This window comes from Mesoplodon mirus (genome assembly GCF_964341445.2).
Source record: "Mesoplodon mirus genome assembly, contig: HAP1_SCAFFOLD_952, whole genome shotgun sequence".
Classification (NCBI taxonomy): Eukaryota; Metazoa; Chordata; class Mammalia; order Artiodactyla; family Ziphiidae; genus Mesoplodon; species Mesoplodon mirus.
This window is the reverse complement of record NW_028295094.1, coordinates 112250-135789: the sequence shown is the minus strand read 5'-3', so window position 1 is coordinate 135789 and position 23540 is coordinate 112250. Positions and strand designations below refer to the sequence as shown.

At 38.6% G+C, this 23540-nt stretch overlaps 1 protein-coding gene and 1 long non-coding RNA gene across 2 annotated transcripts in view; one reads left to right on the top strand and one right to left on the bottom strand.

Annotated features, from left to right (window-relative positions):
• LOC309797760 (uncharacterized protein) overlaps positions 1 to 23540 on the top strand; it is a 106371-nt gene that overhangs the window by 42722 nt on the left and 40109 nt on the right. The gene's annotated exons all lie outside the window — the stretch shown is intronic.
• Positions 949 to 23463, bottom strand: LOC309797761. Its single transcript, XR_014292790.1, has 3 exons — positions 23395 to 23463; positions 9562 to 9642; positions 949 to 977 (listed from the first exon to the last, which is right to left on the bottom strand). It is a non-coding gene; the product is annotated as an uncharacterized lncRNA (long non-coding RNA).

Sequence of the window (23540 nt, the reverse complement as noted above, 5' to 3'; positions counted from 1 at the left end):
CCTTGAAATTGAGCTTTCAGGCATGTCCTTTTTTTTTTTTTTCCTTAAAACTGTGAGTACAGCTTACCTCTTCAAATTGGTTTCTTGAAGTATGTGCCACATTTTGAAATATTCTGGCCATTACTTCCCTGAAGACATTTTGAGGGCAGGTTTCATTTACAGCCCAACAATACTTGTGCATATGAAGTGACCCTTAGCGCAGGTTTTAAAGCTGCTGTTGCAGGTAACAGGCAGAGGGCGGCAGCATTTCTGCTTTTCGCACTCTGGTAACTAGGGAAACAGACCTTCCTTCCATTGATTTCCTCGGTCATAAACTAGAGAGGAGACTTCCGGCGAAGATGGCCGAAGAGTAAGCCTCGGAGATCACCTTCCTCGCTACAGAACCACCAGAAATACAGCCACACGTGGAACAACTCCTACAGAACACCTACTGAACACTGGAAGAAGACCTCAGACCTCCGAAAAGGCAAGAAACTCCCCACGTACCTGGGTAGGGCAAAACGGAGAGATTCCCACACAGAGGATTGGTGCCGACCGCCACTCACCAGCTCGAGAGGGTTGTCTGTTCGTCCACCGGGGTGGTTGGCGTTGTAAGCTGAGGCTCGGGCTTCGGTCAGAGTGCAGGGAGAGGACTGGGGCGGGCGGCGAGAATTCAGCCTGAAGGGGGCTAATGCGCCACACCTAGTCAGGAGGGAGTCCGGGAAAACTATGGAGCTGCCGAAGAGGCAAGAGACTTTTTCTTCCGTCTTGGTTTTCTGGTGCGTGAGGAGAGGGGATTAAGCGCGCTGCTTAAAGGAGCTCCACAGACGGGCGCGAGTCGCGGCTGGAAGCGCGGAGCGCAGCGACGGGCGTGGGATGCTGGGGCTGCTGCCGCCGCCAAGAGGCCTGTGTGCGAGCGCAGATCACTGTCCACGCCGCCCTTCTGGGTGCCTGTGCAGCCAGTCACTGCCGGGGTCCTGGGATCCAGGACGGCTTCCCTGGGAGAATGCACGGTGTGCTTCGGGCTGGTGCAATGTCACGCCGGCCTCTGCCTCCGCAGGCTCACCCCGCACTCCGTGCCCCTCCCTCCCCCCCGGCCTGAGTGAGCCAGAGTCCCCAAAGTGGCTTCTCCTTTAACCCTGTCCTGTCTGAGCGAAGAACATACACCCTCCGGCGACCTATATGCACAGGCGGGGCCAAATCCAAAGCTGAGACCCAGGAGCTGTGAGAACAAAGAAGAGAAAAGGAAATCTCTCCCAGCAGCCTCAGAAGCAGCGGATTAAAGCTCCACAATCAACTTGATGTACCCTGCATCTGTGGAATACATGAATAGACAACACATCATCCCAAATTGAGGAGCCAGGAGTCAGTGCTGTGCCTCTGAGGTGGGAGAGCCAACTTCAGGACACTGGTCCACAAGAGACCTCCCAGCTCCACATAATATCAAACGGCGAAAATCTCCCAGAGATCTCCATCTCAACACCAACACCCAGCTTCACTCAACGACCAGCAAGCTACAGTGCTGGACACCCTATGCCAAACAACTAGCAAGACAGGAAAACGCCACCCATTAGCAGAGAGGCTGCCTAAAATCATAAAAAGTCCACAGACACCCCAAAACACACCACCAGACGTGGACCTGCCCACAAGATAGACAAGATCCAGCCTCATCCACCAGAACACAGGCACTAGTCCCCTCCACCAGGAAGCCTACACAACCCACTAAACCAACCTTAGCCACTGGGGACAGACACCAAAAACAACGGGAACTACGAACCTGCAGCCTGCAAAAAGGAGACCCCAAACACAGTAAGATAAGCAAAATGAGAAGACAGAAAAACACACAGCAGGACAAGGAGCAAGATAAAAACCCACCAGACCTAACAAATGAAGACGTAATAGCCAGTCTACCTGAAAAAGAATTCAGAATAATGATAGTAAAGATGATTCAAGATTCTATTTCCAACATCCAAAATCTTGGAAATAGACAAAATGCAAGAAACAGTTAACAAAGACCTAGAAGAACTAAAGATGAATCAAGCATCGATTAAAAACACAATAAATGAAATGAAAAATACTCTAGATGGGATCAATAGCAGAATAACTGAGGCAGAAAAACGGATAAGTGACCTGGAAGATAAAATAGTGGAAATAACTGATGCAGAGAAAAATAAAGAAAAAAGAATGAAAAGAACAGAGGACAATCTCAGAGACCTCTGGGACAACATTAAACGCACCAACATTCGAATTATAGGGGTTCCAGAAGAAGAAGAGAAAAAGAAAGGGGCTGAGAAAATATTGGAACAGATTATAGTTGAAAACTTTCCTAATATGGGAAAGGAAATAGTTAATCAAGTCCAGGAGGCACAGAGAGTCCCATACAGAAGAAATCCAAGGAGAAATACGCCAAGACACATATTAATCAAACTGTCAAAAATTAAACACAAAGAAATCATATTAAACGCAGCAAGGCAAAAACAACAAATAACACACAAGGGAATCCCCATCAGGATAACAGCTGATCTCTCAGCAGAAACTCTACAAGCCAGAAGGGAGTGGCAGGACATAATTAAAGTGATGAAGGAGAAAAACCTGCAACCAAGATTACTCTACACAGCAAGGATCTCATTCAGATTTGATGGAGAAATTAAAACCTTTACAGACAAACAAAAGCTGAGAGAGTTCAGCACCACCAAACCAGCTTTACAACAAATGCTAAAGGAACTTCTCTAGGCAAGAAACACAACAGAAGGAAAAGACCTACAATAATGAACCCAAAACAATTAAGAAAATGGGAATAGGAACATACACATCGATAATTACCTTAAATGTAAATGGACTAAATACTCCCACCAAAAGACAGATTGGCTGAATGGATACAAAAACAAGACCCATATATATGCTGTCTACAGGAGACCCACTTCAGACCTAGAGACACATACAGACTTAAAGTAAGAGGACAGAAAAAGATATTCCATGCAAATGGAAACCAAAAGAAAGCTGGAGTAGCAATTCTCATATCAGACAAAATAGACTTTAAAATAAAGACTACTAGAAGAGACAAAGAAGGACACTACATAATGATCAAGGGATCGATCCAAGAAGAAGATATAACAATTGTAAATATTTATGCACCCAACATAGGAGCACCTCAATACATAAGGCAAATACTAACAGCCATAAAAGGAGAAATCGACAGTAACACAATTATAGTAGGGGACTTTAACACCCCACTTTCACCAATGGACAGATCATCCAAAATGAAAATAAATAAGGAAACTCAAGCTTTAAATGATACATTAAACAAGATGGACTTAATTGATATTTATAGGACATTCCATCCAAAAACAACAGAATACACATTTTTCTCAAGTGCTCATGGAACATTCTCCAGGATAGATCATATCTTGGGTCACAAATCAAGCCTTGGTAAATTTAAGAAAATTGAAATTGTATCAAAGTATCTTTTCTGACCACAATGCTATGAGACTAGATATCAATTACAGGAAAAGAGCTGTGAAAAATACAAACACATGGAGGCTAAACAATACACTACTTAATAACAAAGTGATCACTGAAGAAATCAAAAAGGAAATTTAAGAATACCTAGAAAGAAATGACAATGGAAACACAACGACCCAAAACCTATGGGACGCAGCAAAAGCAGTTCTAAGAGGGAAGTTTATAGCAATACAATCCCACCTTAAGAAACAGGAAACATCTCGAATAAACAACCTAACCTTGCACCTAAAGCTATTAGAGAAAGAAGAACAAAAACATCCCAAAGTTAGCAGAAGGAAAGAAATCATAAAAATCAGATCAGAAATAAATGAAAAAGAAATGAAGGAAACGATAGCAAAGATCAATAAAACTAAAAGCTGGTTCTTTGAGAAGATAAAATTGATAAACCATTAGCCAGACTCATCAAGAAAAAAGGGAGAAGACTCAAATCAATAGAATTAGAAATGAAAAAGGAGAAGTAACAACTGACACTGCAGAAATACAAAAGATCATGAGAGATTACTACAAGCAACTCTATGCCAATAAAATGGACAACCTGGAAGAAATGGACAAATTCTTAGAAATGCACAACCTGCCAAGACTGAATCAGGAAGAAATAGAAAATATGAATAGACCAATCACAAGCACTGAAAGTGAAACTGTGATTAAAAATCTTCCAACAAACAAAAGCCCAGGACCAGATGGCTTCACAGGCGAATTCTATCAAACATTTAGAGAACAGCTAACACCTATCCTTCCTTCTCAAACTCTTCGAAAATATAGCAGAGGGAGGAACACTCCCAAAATCATTCTACGAGGTCAACATCACCTTGATACCAAAACCAGGCAAGGATGTCACAAAGAAAGAAAACTACAGGCCAATATCACTGATGAACATAGATGCAAAAATCCTCAACAAAATACTAGCAAACAGAATCCAACAGCACATTAAAAGGATCATACACCATGATCAAGTGGGGTTTATTCCAGGAATGCAAGGATTCTTCAATATATGCAAATCCATCAATGTGATACACCCTATTAACAAATTGAAGGAGAAAAACCATATGATCATCTCAATAGATGCAGAGAAAGCTTTCGACAAAATTCAACACCCATTTATGATAAAAACCCTGCAGAAAGTAGGCATAGAGGGAACTTTCCTCAACATAATAAAGGCCATATATGACAAACCCACAGCCAACATTGTCCTCAATGGTGAAAAACTGAAACCATTTCCACTAAGATCAGGAACAAGACAAGGCTGCCCACTCTCACCACTCTTATTCAACATAGTTTTGGAATTTTTAGCCACAGCAATCAGAGAAGAAAAGGAAATAAAAGGAATCCAAATTGGAAAAGAAGAAGGAAAGCTGTCACTGTTTGCAGATGACATGATACTATACATAGAGAATCCTAAAGATGCTACCAGGAAACTACTAGAGCTAATCAATGAATTTGGTAAAGTAGCAGGATATAAAATTAATGCACAGAAATCACTGGCAATCTTGTACACTAATGATGAAAAATCTGAAAATAAAATCAAGAAAACACTCCCATTTACCACTGCAACAAAAAGAATAAAATATCTAGGAATAAACCTACCTAAGGAGACAAAAGACCTGTATGCAGAAAATTATAAGACACTGATGAAAGAAATTAAAGATGATACAAATAGATGGAGAGATGTACCATGTTCTTGGATTAGAAGAATCAACATTGTGAAAACGACTCTACTACCCAAAGCAATCTACAGATTCAATGCAATCCCTATCAAACTACCACTGGCATTTTTCACAGAACTAGAACAAAAAATTTCAAAATTTGTTTGGAAAAACAAAAGACCCCGAATAGCCAAAGCAATCTTGAGAACAAAAAATGGAGCTGGAGGAATCAGGCTCCCTGACTTCAGACTATACTACAAAGCTACAGTAATCAAGACAGTGTGGTACTGGCATAAAAACAGAAAGATAGATCAATGAAACAGGATAGAAAGCCCAGAGATAAACCCACGCACATATGGTCAACTTATCTTTCATAAAGGAGGCAGGAATGTACAGTGGAGAAAGGACAGTCTCTTCAATAAGTGGTGCTGGGAAAACTGGACAGGGACATGTAAAAGTATGAGATTAGATCATTCCCTAACACCATACACAAAAATAAGCTCAAAATGGATTAAAGACCTAAATGTAAGGCCAGACACTATCAAACTCTTAGAGGAAAACATAGGCAGAACACTCTATGACATAAATCACAGCAAGATCGTTTTGGACCCACCTCCTAGAGAAATGGAGATAAAAACAGAGATAAACAAATGGGACCTGATGAAACTTCAAAGCTTTTGCACAGCAAAGGAAACCATAAACAAGACCAAAAGACAACCCTCAGAATGGGAGAAAATATTTGCAAATGAAGCAACTGACAAAGGATTAATCTCCAAAATTTATAAACAGCTCATGCAGCTCAATAGCAAACAAACAACCCCATCCAAAAATGGGCAGAAGACTTAAATAGGCATTTCTCCAAAGATATACAGACTGCCAACAAACACATGAAAGAATGCTCAACATCATTAATCATTAGAGAAATGCAAATCAAAACTACAATGAGATATCATCTCACACCAGTCAGAATGGCCATCATCAAGAAATCTAGAAAAAATAAATGCTGGAGAGGGTGTGGAGAAAAGGGAACACTCTTGCACTGCTGGTGGGAATGTGAATTGGTACAGCCACTATGGAGAACAGTATGGAGGTTCCTTAAAAAACTACAAATACAACTACCATATGACCCAGCAATCCCACTACTAGGCATATACCCTGAGAAAACCATAATTCAAAAAGAGACATGTACCAAAATGTTCATTGCAGCTCTATTCACAATAGCCCGGAGCTGGAAACAACCTAAGTGTCCATCATCGGATGGATAGATAAAGAAGATGTGGCACATATATACAATGGAATACTACTCAGCCATAAAAAGAAACGAAACTGAGCTATTTGTAATGAGGTGGATAGACCTAGAGTCTGTCATACAGAGTGAAGTATGTCAGAAAGAGAAAGACAAATACCATATGCTAACACATATATATGGAATTTTTTAAAAAATGTCATGAAGAACCTTGGGGTAAAACGGGAATAAAGACACAGACCTACTTGAGAATGGACTTGAGGATATGGGGAGGGGGAAGGGTAAGCTGTGACAAAGCGAAAGAGAGGCATGGACATATATACACTACCAAACGTAAGGTAGATAGATAGTGGGAAGCAGCCGCAGAGCACAGGGAGATCAGCTCAGTGCTTTGTGACCTCCTGGAGGGGTGGGATGGGGAGGGTGGGAGGGAGGGAGATGCATGAGGGAAGGGATGTGGGAACAGATGTATATGTATGACTGATTCACTTTGTTATAAAGCAGAAACTAATAAATAAAAAAAATCATATAAACCATGCTCTGTGATCAAAATGAAATTAAGTCAGAAATCATTATCAAAAATAAAACTTTTAAAATAAACTTTATCTTTAGAAATGAAGAAACACACTACTTGGACATTTCTTTAATCTGATTAAGGATATCTACAAAAAAACTGCAGCAAACATATTACTTAATAGTAAAATGTTGAAAGCCGTTCCTCTGATATTGGGAATAAGATAAGAAATGCCCACTGTCATATCATTCCTATCATGTTTCAAATCCTAACCTATATAAATATGCAGTAATTATCAGTACAAGTATTGGAAATAAATGTAACTGTCATTATTCAGAAATGACAAAATTATACACATTGAAAATCATTAAGATTCTACACGTATATCACTAAAATTAATATTTGCGTCTAGAATGACTGCTAGATACAAATCAAGATATGAAAGTCACTGTATTTCTAAATATACACCAGGAATAAATCCAATAAAGGATGTGCAACATCTCTACCAAAAAATATATAAATTAACAAAACTTAAAGACCTAAATAAATGGAGGGATATACCAGGTTCACAGAAATGAAATCTCAACACTGGAAATACATCAATTCTCCCCAACTTGATCTACAGATTCAGTGTAGTCCCAACAAAATCCCACAGGGCTATATGTTAAAAGGATGAATTTTACTATACGTAAAGTATACTTTTTAAAAAATGAAGGAAAAAATCCCAGCAGAAATCTTTTTGTTCATTTTTAGTAGAAATTAACAAGCAAATTCTAAAATTTGTGTGAAAATAAATGTAAAAAGGCCAAGAATGTCTCAATCTTAAAAAGTAAAACAGAACAAAGTACCCAGAACATACTATAAAGCTCTAACAGTGATTATTGGTACAAGGACAGACAAACAGACCAATGGAACACAACAGTCCAAAAGCAGATCCTCTCACATATGGACACAGCTATGAACATTCTTGTACATTTCTCCTAATGAATATGAGAAAAACATTTTTTTAGTAATGAAGAAAAAGGATGGTCTTCAATAAATAGTGTAGGTCAACTGAACATATATATGGAAAATATTGAAATCTGACTCCTACTTATACTCTGGAGTAAAAAAACTCCAGGTGGACTGAAGAATCATATGTGACAAAATAAAACTGCTAGAACAATGCATCTTTTACTTGATATTACTAATTCCACTAGCCTGGCTCAGCGCACACATAGACTACTGTGTTCCAAGAATAATTATGGGAAGAAGTATAAAAATGGTAGTTCCTGTAGGACAGCGGTTTTCAAACTTTTTGACAACATGCAAATATATTTAAATCAACACACACACACACCTCTAGATATATAAAAAACACGTTTCACAAAATACTTTACCACATAAGCTACGTTCTGACTTTTTTTTCTTTCTCTTTTTTTTTCTCCATTACATGCTTTAAATTCTGGCTACAGCTCACCAAAACAGTTTTAGGAACCATTAACAGGTCACAACCCATAATTTGAAAACAATGCTTTGGGAAACCAGAGAAGAAATATGACTTTGGTCTAGGATGGTATGGTAAACTCTTTGGAGAGAACTTTAAGCTAGGATTTTTGAGTAGGACTTAAAGTAGTGTAGAAGTATTTAAATATAAAGTGACTTGTCCAAGGTCACGTGTTTATAATAAATGACAAACAAAACCTGGAGTAAAACAGGTTTTCCCATTCTAAGGCTAATGTTCTTTCCATTACACAAAACAGTTTTTCATTAATATACACACACACACATATCTGAGAAAAGTACAATAATTCTAAGTTCATCTGCACACAAATTAAGAAAGATTTTATATACATTTTACAAATATTTTAAGTTACTTATTTTATAAGTAGCAATTGTGGAAGCAACTGCTTATAGAAAAGGCTGATTTGTGTTATATTAAGTTTAAACAAGAAAGTTAATTTTTATTATGCTTTTATCAAAATATTTTTCTTTCTCTCCAGAAGCTGATAAACTGTATTAATTTTACACAAAACTTTTTATTAAAAACAGTGACAAGGAGAAATCAATTCTCCCATTTAAAGAATTAATCTTGAGACTTCCATGGTGGCACAGTGGTTAAGAATCCGCCTGCCGATGCAGGGGACACGGGTTCAAGCCCTGGTCCAGGAAGATCCCACATGCCGCGGAGCAACTAAGCCTGTGTGTCACAACTACGGAGCCTGCACTCTAGAGTTCGCGAGCTACAACTACTGAGCCCGAATGCCATAACTAGTGAAGCCTGCGTGCCTAGAGTCCATGCTCCACAACAAGAGAGGCCACCACAATAAGAAGCCCACGCACCGCAAGGAAGAGTAGCTCCCGCTCGCCGCAACTAGAGAAAGCCCGTGCACAGCAACAAAGACCCAACACAGCCATAAATAAATAAATAAACAATTTTTTAAAAAAATAAAGAATTAATTAATCTCAAAACTAGTTACCTTATTGAGTTTCTTAAATATTTTGAGGGACACCCAGAATAAATTAACAAGCTCTTTCCATTACAAAGCTTATATTCTGATAAACACTTAAGACAAAATAATTCAATTAACATTACAATATGACTAAAACACATTAAAACCTTCTATATTATCAAGAGCTCTATCCAGCTATCATAGAAATGAGTAGAAATGACTTACGGTTGCATCGTTTTTGCACAAATCGCAATTTGCAAGCTGTTCTGTAAGTTGATAGTTGTATGACATCAAAATTCTGAACACCTGAAAAGGAGCAAATAAAAAATCTTCAACTAGATTTACCATTTAATTTCCATATGCTGGGGAAGTGACTCTATTCCATTGTGTTGGCACGGTCTATACATAACATGTCAACAAGGCCCTCTTTGGATAAAACACAAAGTGGGGAAGAAGGGTTAAAAATGCTTTCTGTGTGCCCGCTCCATGCCAAGCACGATGCCAGCAGTTTTGCCTATATCATCCTGTCTGCCAGCCTAAGAAAACTCTGAGGGGAGGACCACTCATGACTTGAGTGAATGAACTACATATTCCGCAAAATGAAGAAAAGTGGTATAGCAGGGAAGACCCTAGCCTAGAGTCAGGAAAGCTAAATTCCAGCTCCAGTCTGACCACCAACCATAGGACATGACCGTGGCCATGTTACATCTCTTCTTCTCAGCCTCAGTGTCCTCATCTATAAAATGAGGGAACTGGACCAGCTGATCTCTAAGTTCCCCTTCCAGGTCTGTGGCAGCCTGTGTTTTTCAAAAAAGGGACACAACAGTATTTCCAGACCAGTATTTTTATGTGCCTCTAGTATGCTGCCCCTCCCCATCAAGAACTAAAGATTATTTCCACTTGCACCTGAGGACACTGTGACTGCCTCAATGAATCGAGTGTGGCAGAGGAACACTGCCTGACTTCTGAAGATGGGCAATAAAATGTGGGACAGCTTGTCTGTGCTCTCACTCTCTCAGATTGCTTGCCCTAGGAACCTGGACACCATTGCTGTGAAGAAGCCCAAACTAGCTGATATGGAGAAACCACACAGAGACACCGATACCAAGAGAAACTGAGTCTATCAGCTGAAAGTCAGTAGCAATTACCAAACATGTAAGTGAGCAAGGCAACAAATGATCCAGCCCTGAGTCTCTGAGTCTTCCAATGGAGGTCTGAGACATCATGCAGCAAAGTCAAGACATAAGCACTGGATGCTGTTCTAATTTTAGACTCCAAAAAGGTATAAACAAAATAAATGACTGTTTGGGGATAAGTAATATATAGCCATAGTAACTAGAACAAAGCCTAAATTATATGAATCTATAAATCAAATTTTGTTTTCATTTCAAAATTTGCTGTAACTCTCCTTGAATTTTAAGGCCACTTCAGGGAACTCTGGCCTCCAGCACCATTTGTTCAAAATACTATTTTTCTTCATTAAATGGTCTTGGTATCCTTGTGAAAAATCAAGTGACCACAGATGCATGGGTTTAATTTTTAACTTGCAATTCTATCCCACTGATTATATGTCTATTCTTATGCCAGTACCACACAATCTGGATTATTGTGGCTTTGTAGTTCTCAAATTCGGAAGTGTGAGTCTTCCAACTTTGTTCTCTTTTGAGACTGTTTTGGCTACTCTGGGTCGAATTTCCATATGAATTTTAGGATCAGCCCATCCATTTCCTCAAAAAAGCCAGTTTTTTTATGAGGACTGCAATGAGTTTGTGGATCAATTTAGGGAATACTGCCATCGTAATGATAAAGCTTCTGATCCTTTAATACAGGATATCTTTCCATTTATTTAGTTTAATTAATTATTTAATTAATTTAGTTTAATTTCTTTCAACAGTGTTTTGTAGTTTTCAGAGTATAAGTTTTACACTTCTTTTGTTAAATTTATTCAGTCTGATTTTCTTTTACTCATTTAGTTTCTACACTACTATCTCAGCCTAAATATTTTAAATTGGAGCCATTAAATATTAATTATTCAAAACCAAACCAATAATTTTAAGAAAGAATGTCAACACATGTCCAAGAACATTTAATAAATAACCCGTCATTAAATCACTGCAGGTAATTTTAATGTCTAAACATTTATTTCTATGAAATATTTTAATGAGAAACACTGATAAAACGAATGTTAACAGCTAGGAAAGGAAAGTTCCGCCCCCATCTGATCAAACAGAAACATTACTTATCTGATTGATCAGACTTCTGCAGGGTATTTATTAGGCCATGTTTGCTACTGGAAAAGTAACTACAGAAAAAAGGTAGTGCACCTGGTATAACTCACTCTTTTCAGACTCCTTCTCCAGTGCAGAGTCAGATTTGTCACCACAAAAGATGAAATAGAGCAGATATCACACAAGTCCAAGGCTAACTAGTTTAGGAAAATAGGAAACTCCAAATGCTTCAGACCAGTTTGCCAGAAATCTCTACACTGAAGTTTCAGGAACTAGTCAAGAATCAAGTATCACTCTGCTTTCCTTTGCCAGTCTGATCCTTGTGAAAATACATCACTCTAAATGTACTGAGGAAAATGTACAGAGAGCAGTGGGATGTTACAGGATTCAGAAATTCTAAGAAGTCCTGGCCAGAGCAACATTTTTAAAAAATCTAATAGCAGTCCAAATCCAAAAATAATTTCTAGGGCTTCCCTGGTGGCGCAGTGGTTGAGAGTCTGCCTGCCGATGCAGGGGAAACGGGTTCGTGCCCCGGTCCGGGAAGATCCCACATGCCGCGGAGTGCCTGGGCCCGTGAGCCATGGCCGCTGAGCCTGCGCATACGGAGCCTGTGCTCTGCAACGGGAGGGGCCACAACAGTGAGAGGCCCGCGTATAGCAAAAAAATAAAAAATAAAAAATAAAAAAAAATAATAATTTCTAAAAGTTAAGATATAATTAATAACCTTAGAGCTTTATTAAAATCTTACTGTACCAATATTCAACCAAACTTCCCATATGTTTCCCTTCTTCTGGAGCAGTCATCTTCCCTGATTTATATAAGGAGAATCCTCATACAGTGCCTAAGAATAGGCTTCACCTTTTTAATACTTCCCCTATGTAAATGTCACATTAATTTCCTGATCAGAAAATATGGTATTTTGGCAAATACGAAATAGAAAAGCCCCCAGTGAAGAAACTGAAATGACTAGAATATCACTTTGGGAATTCTGAACTAGAAATGATTACTCTTCATTATCATTCATTTCAAGAATATTTCATTAAAAGAAATACAATAAAATGTCATTTTTATACTAACGTCAGACAATGTTTCAACCCCACCCAGAAATTACAGAGGTTTTCCCTGGTGGTGCAGGGGTTGAGAATCCTCCTGCCAATGCAGGGGACACAGGTTCGAGCCCTGGTCTGGGAATATCCCACATGCGGCAGAGCAACGAAGCCTGTGTGCCACAACTACTGAAGCCCGTGCACCTAGAGCCCATGCTCCACAACAAGAGAAGCCACTGCAATCAGAAGCCCATACACCGCAACAAAGAACAGTCCCTGCTCACGGCAACTACAGAAAGCCTGCGTGCAGCAAGAAGACCCAACGCAACCAAAAATTAATTATTTAATTATTTAAATTTTAAAAAACAAAAGATCTTAGACGAAAACATAGGCAGAACACTCTATGACATAAATCTCAGCAAGATCCTTTTTGCCCCACCTCCTAGAGAAATGGAAATAAAAACAAAGATAAACAAATGGGACCTAATGAAACTTCAAAGCTTTTGCACAGCAAAGGAAACCATAAACAAGACCAAAAGACAACCCTCAGAATGGGAGAAAATATTTGCAAATGAAGCAACTGACAAAGGATTAATCTCCAAAATTTATAAACAGCTCATGCAGCTCAATAGCAAACAAACAACCCAATCCAAAAATGGGCAGAAGACTTAAATAGGCATTTCTCCAAAGATATACAGACTGCCAACAAACACATGAAAGAATGCTCAACATCATTAATCATTAGAGAAATGCAAATCAAAACTACAATGAGATATCATCTCACACCAGTCAGAATGGCCATCATCAAGAAATCTAGAAAAAATAAATGCTGGAGAGGGTGTGGAGAAAAGGGAACACTCTTGCACTGCTGGTGGGAATGTGAATTGGTACAGCCACTATGGAGAACAGTATGGAGGTTCCTTAAAAAACTACAAATACAACTACCATATGACCCAGCAATCCCACTACTAGGCATATACCCTGAGAAAACCATAATTCAAAACGAGACATGTACCAAAATGTTCATTGCAGCTCTATTCACAATAGCGTGGAGCTGGAAGCAACCTAAGTGTCCATCATCGGATGAATGGATAAAGAAGATGTGGTACATATATACAATGGAATACTACTCAGCCATAAAAAGAAACGAAACTGAGCTATTTGTAATGAGGTGGATAGACCTAGAGTCTATCATACAGAGTGAAGTAAGTCAGAAAGAGAAAGACAAATACTGTATGCTAACACATATATATGGAATTTTTTAAAAAATGTCATGAAGAACCTTGGGGTAAAACAGGAATAAAGACACAGACCTACTTGAGAATGGACTTGAGGATATGGGGAGGGGGAAGGGTAAGCTGTGACAAAGCGAAAGAGAGGCATGGACATATATACACTACCAAACGTAAGGTAGATAGATAGTGGGAAGCAGCCGCAGAGCACAGGGAGATCAGCTCAGTGCTTTGTGACCTCCTGGAGGGGTGGGATGGGGAGGGTGGGAGGGAGGGAGATGCATGAGGGAAGGGATGTGGGAACAGACGTATATGTATGACTGATTCACTTTGTTATAAAGCAGAAACTAATAATAAAAATAAAAAAATTTAAAAAAAGAAAAGAAATGATACAGAGAGCCCTAACTAAATATCCAGGCAGAACGCTGGCCCCAGTTAGAAAGCCCAGTGAAATTCGTGAACAGACAGGGAACCAATGGGACACTGGGTACCCAAGAGGTACAGGAGAAAGATAGGGAAAGGATAAGAAAGGATTAAGCCTTCTATGCACTTTGTGGCTCTCCTTATTCAAGAGAATGGGATATGAATGTTCTATAGTATAACCAAATCCCAAGGAAAGCAAAGAGTCAAATGTGGAAGGGTTTTATTGTATCTGTTTGTATCAGAAGCTTATATCAAAATCTCCAGGGGAGGAAGCTGAAATCTTCATTCTTAACAAATGCCCTTAAAGAGTCTTATAATCAACCTAGTTTTGGGAAACATAGGACTACCCAACTCAACTTAAAGGTCTAGGTCATGCACCTCTCACATTTTACCTCACACTCAACTCCAATCAGTCTGGACTACCTATAATTACCCAAACATACCAGGTCCCGTCACCTCTGGGCCTTGGTAAGTGATAGTGCCCCAGCCCTTCCTTCACCACATTATTGGGCTGACTCAGCCAAGACATCACGTCCTCCCAGATTCCTTCCTGGACCCCCCTTGCTCCCCCCATCATGGCTCCTACTGCGCTATCATCCCTTGTTCCCACATCCAGGAAAACAAGATCCATGAAGGCAGAGACCATTTTACTGTTGTATTATTCATTACTATATGTCCCAAAGTAGGAATAAAACTAGCACCTAAATATTTATTGAATGAATAAATAACCGAAAACTGGGAAGTTCTGGGTTGTCTGGTATAAAAAAGGCTTTTTCCAAAAAATATACAAAGTAAGGTCAAAAGGATATACCACTGCAGACACCAGCAAGGAAAGGCTCCTGGACGGAGATGATAAAAGTAGTGGGGAAGCCAATCCCTCTTCCTGTGTAAACATGTTGATGCTTTTAACTGTCTTCAGGTAGGGCAGAGCACTCCAAACTGTGTTCCAGGAAGCCATGGGATTTGACGGAGGTGCTCAGCAGACTAATGAGAGGCCTAAGGAAGTAAATGGACTTTGTTGACAATCGAATCTAACTGGGGAGATGAGGAGGAAGGAAGGAGAAAGGGGAGGAGAGATTATAAATCTAATAAATGTAAGTACAGTAACAGTTCTGAATTGTCTGAAAACTTTCACAAGCACTTCTAATTAGGAAAAAAAATTTTCAAAAAAATATTAGTCTGAATAAGCAACAAATATGAACACGAATGACTTCCTCATTTTTTTCTTGGCAGTACAATTAAAAACCCTAGGGACCAAAGATGAAGCCAGAGGTCCCAGCAGAGAGGAAGGTACAGATAAACCAAGATCACTGAAGGGTGACTCTCTCAGTGGGTGAACTAGGAAAAAAAGTTTAAAAATCCCACAAAAGGAAATGGCTGTGACACATGCCTGGCTCCACCAAGATCTGGATTTAAATTTTTGTAAATAATGGCAAACAAAGAAAGTGATAACCAAATAGGTTGGATAAAACAAAAATGGATTACAAAAGATAAAAATAAAGTCTAATATGTGGAGTTCAAAAGATAATACAAAAAGAGCATATATTTCATAAAGGAGGTACTCTAACACATTCTAATAATATTCTTGTATTACTTTGAACAAAGTTATAAATATTGATATGATCTGGGCTTCATTTTTTTTTTACATCTTTATTGGAGTGTAATTGCTTTACAACGGTGTGTTAGTTTCTGCTTTATAACAAAGTGAATTAGTTATACATATACATATGTTCCCAAATCTCTTCCCTCTTGCATCTCCCTCCCTCCCACCCTCCCTATCCCACACCTCTAGGTGTTCACAAAGCACGGAGCTGATCTCCCTGTGCTATGTGGCTGCTTCCCACTAGCTATCGATTTTACATTTGGTAGTGTATATATGTCCATGTCACTCTCTCACTTTGTCACAGCTTACCCTTCCCCCTCCCCATATCCTCAAGTCCATTCTCTAGTAGGTCTGTGTCTTTATTCCTGTTTTACCCCTAGGTTCTTCATGACATTTTTCTTTTTCTTAAATTCCATATATATGTGTTAGCATACGGTATTTGTCTTTCTCTTTCTGACTTACTTCACTCTGCATGACAGACTCTAGGTCCATCCACCTCATTACAAATAGCTCAATTTCGTTTCTTTTTATGGCTAATATTCCATTGTATATATGTGCCACGTCTTCTTTATCCATTCATCCGATGATGGACACTTAGGTTGCTTCCAGCTCCTGGCTCTTGTAAATAGAGCTGCAATGAACATTTTGGTACATGTCTCGTTTTGAATTATGGTTTTCTCAGGGTATATGCCTAGTAGTGGGATTGCTGGGTCATATGGTAGTTGTATTTGTAGTTTTTTAAGGAACCTCCATACTGTTCTCCATAGTGGCTGTACCAATTCACATTTCCACCAGCAGTGCAAGAGGGTTCCCTTTTCTCCACACCCTCTCCAGCATTTATTGTTTCTAGGTTTTTTGATGATGGCCATTCTGACTGGTGTGAGATGATATCTCATTGTAGTTTTGATTTGCATTTCTCTAATGATTGATGATGTTGAGCATTCTTTCATGTGTTTGTTGGCAGTCTGTGTATCTTCTTTGGAGAAATGTCTATTTAGGTCTTCTGCCCATTTTTGGATTGGGTTGTTTGTTTTTTTGTTATTGAGCTGCATGTTATTGAGCTGCTTGTAAATTTTGGAGATTAATCCTCTGTCAGTTGCTTCATTTGCAAATATTTTCTCCCATTCTGAGGGTTGTCTTTTGGTCTTGTTTATGGTTTCCTTTGCTGTGCAAAAGCTTTGCAGTTTCATTAGGTCCCATTTGTTTATTTTTGTTTTTATTTCCATTTCTCTAGGAGGTGGGTCAAAAGGGATCTTGCTGAGATTTATGTCATAGAGTGTTCTGCCTATGTTTTCCTCTAAGAGTGTGATAGTTTCTGGCCTTACATTTAGGTCTTTAATTCATATGGGCTTCATTTTAATTGATGTTAAAATTTCTGGAGTAACCACAAAAAGAACAGAAAAAGAACATACAACTCACAACTAAGTAGAGGGAAAAAGTAGAATGGAGGGAAGCTCAATTTATCTAATAGAAGTCAAGGAAGGAGGGAAAAAAACAGAGAAAGGACAAAACTGAAGCACAGAATAAAATGGAAGAAAAATGAAACATATCAGTATTTATAAAAAAGGTTAAACAGAATAAAGTCTTCAGTGAAAAAGCCAAAATTGTCACAATGGTTGTTTTGGTTTTTTTTTTTAAATAATCTAACTTATGCTGTTTACAAGAGATACATATATAACATAAGGATACAGGGGAAAAAATTAAAGAATAAATGGATATATACTGAAAAATCTACAAACAACAAATACTGGAGAGGGTGTGGAGAATAGGGAACCCTCTTGCACTGTTGGTGGGAACGTAAATTGATACAGCCACTAAGGAGAACACTATGGAGGTTCCTCAAAAAACATAGAACTACCATACAACCCAGCAATCCCACTACTGGGCATATAACCTCAGAACACCATAATTCAAAAAGAGTCATCTACCACAGTGTTCACTGCAGCTCTATTTACAACAGCCAGGACATGGAAGCAAGGAAGCAACCTAAGTGTCCATCGACAGATGAATGGATAAAGAAGATGTGGCACATATATACAATGGAATATTACTCAGCCATAATAACAAACGAAATTGAGTTATTTGTAGTGAGGTGGATGGACCTAGAGACTGTCATACAGAGTGAAGTAAGTCAGAAAAAGAAAAACAAATACCATATGCTAACACATATATATGGAATCTAAAAAAAAAAGGTTCTGAGGAACCTAGGGGCAGTACAGGGATAAAGATGCAGACATAGAGAGTGGACTTGAAGACAGGGGGAGGGGGAAGGGTAAGCTGTGACAAAGTGAGAGAGTGGCATGGACATATGTACACTACCAAATATAAAATTGATAGCTAGTGGGAAGCAGCCACATAGCACAGGGAGATCAGCTCGGTGCTTTGTGACCACCTAGAGGGGTGGGATAGGGAGGGTGGGAGGGAGGCGCAAGAGGGAGGAGATATGGGGATATATGTACACGTATAGCTGATTCACTTTGTTATACTGCAGAAACTAACACACCATTGTAAAGCAATTATACTCCAATAAAGATGTTAAAAGAATAAAAAATTAAAAATAAAAAAGATATATACTGTACTAGGCATGCTAACCAAAAGAAAGCTGGTATAGATATATTAATATACAACAAAACAAACTGAAGCAAAAAAGCATTACTAGAAAAAAAAAGTTTACCTATATAATAATAAAAGATTCAATTTTCCAGGTAGACAGAACATTTTAATATATATGCATCTAAGAACAAAAGCTTCAAAACACTGACAGAACTACAGGGGGGAAATTTTAAATCCATGATCAAAGCAGAGATTTCCAGTAATTAAGATCAAGCAGTCAAATCAGAAAGGACAAAAAGATTTTAATAAAACATAACAAGCTTGATCTAGATAATACAGAAATCATACACATTATTTTCAAGCACTCATGGAATATTTAGAAAAACATATAAATATCAACAAATACAAAGATTCTAGAACATCCCTCACTCCCTGACCCATAATCCCATTAAGCTAAATATCTTTGTTATTAAAACATTCATTTACAAATTTAAAAGGATACTTCTCATTAATCTACAACAGAAATTAAAAAACAGAGATCTGATAATGAAAATAGTATATATCAGAACACATGTAATACAAAAACAGAAAATCACAGAAAAGTATATTCTTCAATGCTTACATAAGAAAGAAAAAAGTCTGAAAATAAATGGCCTACGTTAGAAAAAGAAAAATAGAACTGCCTAAAGTAGAAAGAAGAAAATAATAAACCATGTAATAGCATGAAATAATGACACAGAAAACAAAGGTACATAGAGAGGACCAATAAAGCCAAAGTTCCTTGAGAAGACCGATAAAAGGGACAAACTTCTGGAAAAGGAAAAATTCTGGAATCTCTGAGCATGGAGGCCTGGCATCAAGTATTTTGTAGACTCATCTAGAAAGTTTTTACTTTAGCACCAGAGTTGAGAGATTATCACCTTTCCTTTTTCTTAGTAATGTTAAATCATGTAAAAATCATAAACTATCAAATTATTTGTACATAATTTATTCCACTCCTCCTTTAATAAATATTTATTGAATTGCTGGGCCTACCATGATAAATACATGTGATTCTTACTTTCATGGTGCTTACAGTCCAGAAGATAAAACATTAAGCAAAGAAAGAACAAACTGATTTCATCAGTGTTCAAAATAGGAAATTAAAAGATACTGTCTAAAAATAAAAAGACTTAAGAATACTACTGAAAGGCACAACAATAAAGGTTACACAAGATAAAAAACACAACCTAACTAAACTATTAAATTACTATGACCGCTTTCATGCTACAACAGCAGAGTTGAGTAGCTATGACACAGAACTCATCATATGGCCTGCAAATCCTAAAATATTTACTTTTTGGCTCTTTAAGAAAGACTACTGGCCCCAGAATTATGTATGTTAAGGAGAAATATATTATATGTCACTGTATCATCTCAAGAGAAGCAGAAAACAACTGATAAAATTCTATACTCATTCATGATTTAAAGAAAATAACAGTAATAACTCTTGGTAAATTAGGACAGAAAAGTAGATCCTTCACCTGATGAAGGGTACAAAACCTACAATAAATATCATTTTAATAGTGAAATATTACATCTATTCCCATTCAAGTCAAAAACAAGACAAGAATGCCTGCTATCCTCCCAACTCTTAAATATAATATCTGAGGTCCTAACCAGTACAGTAGGTCATGAAAAAGAGGTATAAGGATTGCAAAAGTAAGAGTCAAAATGGCCTTTCTTTAAAAATAATGCAGTTCCATAGAAAGTACACCACCAAGAATGTACCTAATGTACCAAGAACCCTAATGTAAACCATAGACTTTGAGTGATTATGATGTGTCAGTGTAGGTCCATCAGTTGTAATGGACGTGACGCTCTGGTGTGGGTGCTAATAGTGGGGGAGACCATGCAGTGTCAGGGCAGGGGCTATTATGAGATAGCTCTGTTCCTTCCTCTTTAATTTGGCTATGTACCTAAAACTGCTCTAAAAAAATAAAGTCTTTTTAAAAAATGATGTACATGTAGTTACCTACCTAAGCAGAAGTCTAAACATTAAGACTAATAAAAGAGTGGAGAATGATCATTGGATTCAAAACTGACACACTAAAATCAACCCAACACCTAGATGATACGGCCAAGTCATAAGGCTGGCAAATGGTGATTTCTGCATCCTCAGAAAGTAATTATAACGCAGATTTGGGGTGATGTTGGAAATGAGAGTGGGGCTTCCCACAGCAGATACCATTGCCACCAATGCAATTCCTCCTGTGAAGAAACAGACGAGGCTCAAGAAGCCATACCCACCAAACATCTCCCAGACTGTTCATATCCTTGAGTTTGTTACAGAGAATGGTAATTTATATGAAGTTTGCATGTCAGTGATAATATTCACTAAGTAGTAAACCCAATTCTTTGCAGAATACCCAATTTCTACTTCAAATATCTACCCCAGTCATGCTCTCTCACATGCCCATGTGAGTGCACCCCGGGTAATTCTTAGTATGAGGAATTATTATTTATTTGGTTTCCATTTTTGTCGGTTTCCCTTTTAAAATGTAAGTGGTATGAGTGAAGTCAGGGACTCTGTTTTGTTCTCCCCTATAATCCTAGCACCTAGAATGGTGCCTGGAATGTAACAGATTCTCAGTAAATGTGTTAAAAATTAAATGAAAAGATGGTCCTTTTGCTGAGTCTGGAAGGGTAGGCAGGAACAACAAGCCAGATGAAGGTGAAGGCAACCCCATAAGCAACAGCACAGGGATATGGAAAACACGATCTATCTTGGGGAAAGCCAGTTCAGAATTGCTGGGAAATGAGACACAAGGCATGTGATGGAAACTGGGAACGAAGAAAAAGAGTCCAGAAGGGCCTCGTCTGGCACACTGCGGAGCTTGGGCTTTCTCAGGACCGTGATGACGAGCCCTGAAGGGATTTAAGAAGGAAGTAACCTAGAATAAATCTGGGTTCAATCTGGCAGCATCAGAGATCACCGATTTGAGAGTGTCAAGACTGAAGGAAAGGATCAGAAACCAATTGTTTTAGTTTAGAAAAGTAACAAGGATAAAAATATTAATAATAAACACAGCTTAATGCCACTGAACTGCATATTTATAAATGGTTAAAATAAATATGATTTATGTATATTTTACCACAATAAAAATAAAGAGGAATAAAAGAAAACCCACAGCTAACCACATTAAATACCTACTTTTCTGGGAAAAGAATGTGCTAAGTGCTTTAGTCACATTATCTCATTTAATCTTCATGATAGTTCTATGAAGTAGGTACAATTCCCATTTTATGGATGAAGAAACTGTAGCACAGAGAGAGAAGGTAACTTGCCCAAGGTTACACAGCCAAGCAATGAGGGAGCCTAGATCCAAACCCAGGCAGTCTGACTGCAGAGCCTGGATTCAACACCATCATGGTATGAGGAACAGACAGATTCAAGACTCACTTTTGAGGGAACACTCAGCTGCACTTTGCCATTTCCTTGGAGGTGAAAGGTGAGGTGGAGAGAAGTGACTCCAAGCTGTCTGGCTTAGATGACTAGCAGTTAGCAACTCAGAGCTACAAAAGTCCTTAAAGGTCAGCCAGACCAATTGCCTAACCAATGCCAAAAATTTCTTTTCCTCTTTTAACAAACAGTTATCTAGGCTACGCCTGGCAGGACAACGTAGGTCTGAGTTGAGTCAAACTCTGCCTCCCATTACTAAGACTCTAAAGACTTAAAATAGCTTGATAGTTGGAAGGGTCTTCTGAGACTTGATCTGCTGATTTTCACTCTGTGGTAGGTAGAATTCTAGAATTCTACAACTACCTCAGGGGCCATCTCAAGCCGACTCCTACTTCCCCCCCTGGCTTCAGCCAAGAAGAATGAATTTTATGACACTCATGTTGAAGGTCCTTGTAAGGAGCACAGTGCTTTTAAAAGGTTTCACAATCATTGGTACAGGCTAATAGCCTTATTTCCTGGCTAAGGAATTTGAGGTCCACCAAGTATGAACGCACTGGTCAAGGTCACTTGTTCAAGGTCACACAGACAAGCAATCGCAAAACAAAACAATCCTTCAAATACTGGGAACTGCCCTACTCTTCCTGGCCATCTATTTCTTTGTTTGAGTTTCATATAAGAAACATATAAGAATATAGGAAGGGGCTTCCCTGGTGGCGCAGTGGTTGAGAATCTGCCTGCCAATGCAGGGGACATGGGTTCGAGCCCTGGTCTGGGAAGATCCCACATGCCACGGAGCAACTGGGCCTGTGAGCCACAGCTACTGAGCCTGCGCATCTGGAGCCTGTGCTCCGCAACAAGAGAGGCCGAGAGAGTGAGAGGCCCGTGAACCGCGATGAAGAGTGGCCCCCGCTCGCCGCAACTAGAGAAAGCCCTCCCACAGAAACGAAGACCCAACACAGCCAAAAATAAATAAATAAATTTATATATATATAAAAAGAATATAGGAATATATGAGAATAAGTAAGAATACATCAATGTAAGAATTTTTTAACAGATTTCAAAGGGTATATAGTAAAGTACTACACCAAAATACACATTCCTGCTTTTACTTTTTCCTACAGCTCTAAGTGTTTCCTAACACTTAATCCTTGCTACCTTAGAATCTTTATCTAGTGTAAGGTAATTTACACAATATAATGTATTAATTATTTATCACCACCTGCAATCTCATGGTAACAATGGAGTTACAGCAAGAAGTCTAAATTGACTGGCATGCCTTAAACTCACAGATATTTTAGGTAACATTTCTGCCTTTTTATTTATGACCTTGAAGAAAGCAATTCAAGTCAATTCAATTCAAATATATGCTCTGGCTTGGTATCCTCCAACTGCACGATTCTTTAACTCCCATTCTTCCCTTTCTAAAGCTTATAACATAAAACTTCTGATTAATGCTATGACTTGATCGGGAATAAAAAAAAAAACCATTCCCACACATACAAACAGGATTCCAGAAGCAGTCAAGACTCACGCATTTCTATGAACAGCTGCCTCTTCTCTGCCATGGTCTTCTGCTTGTTCCCACTTTCCTCAATCATCCTAGAGACAAAGAAGGATACAGTAAACCAATGTGTAATTTGACAATTCCACCAAGTGCTTATCAGTCTGTTGTGAAGA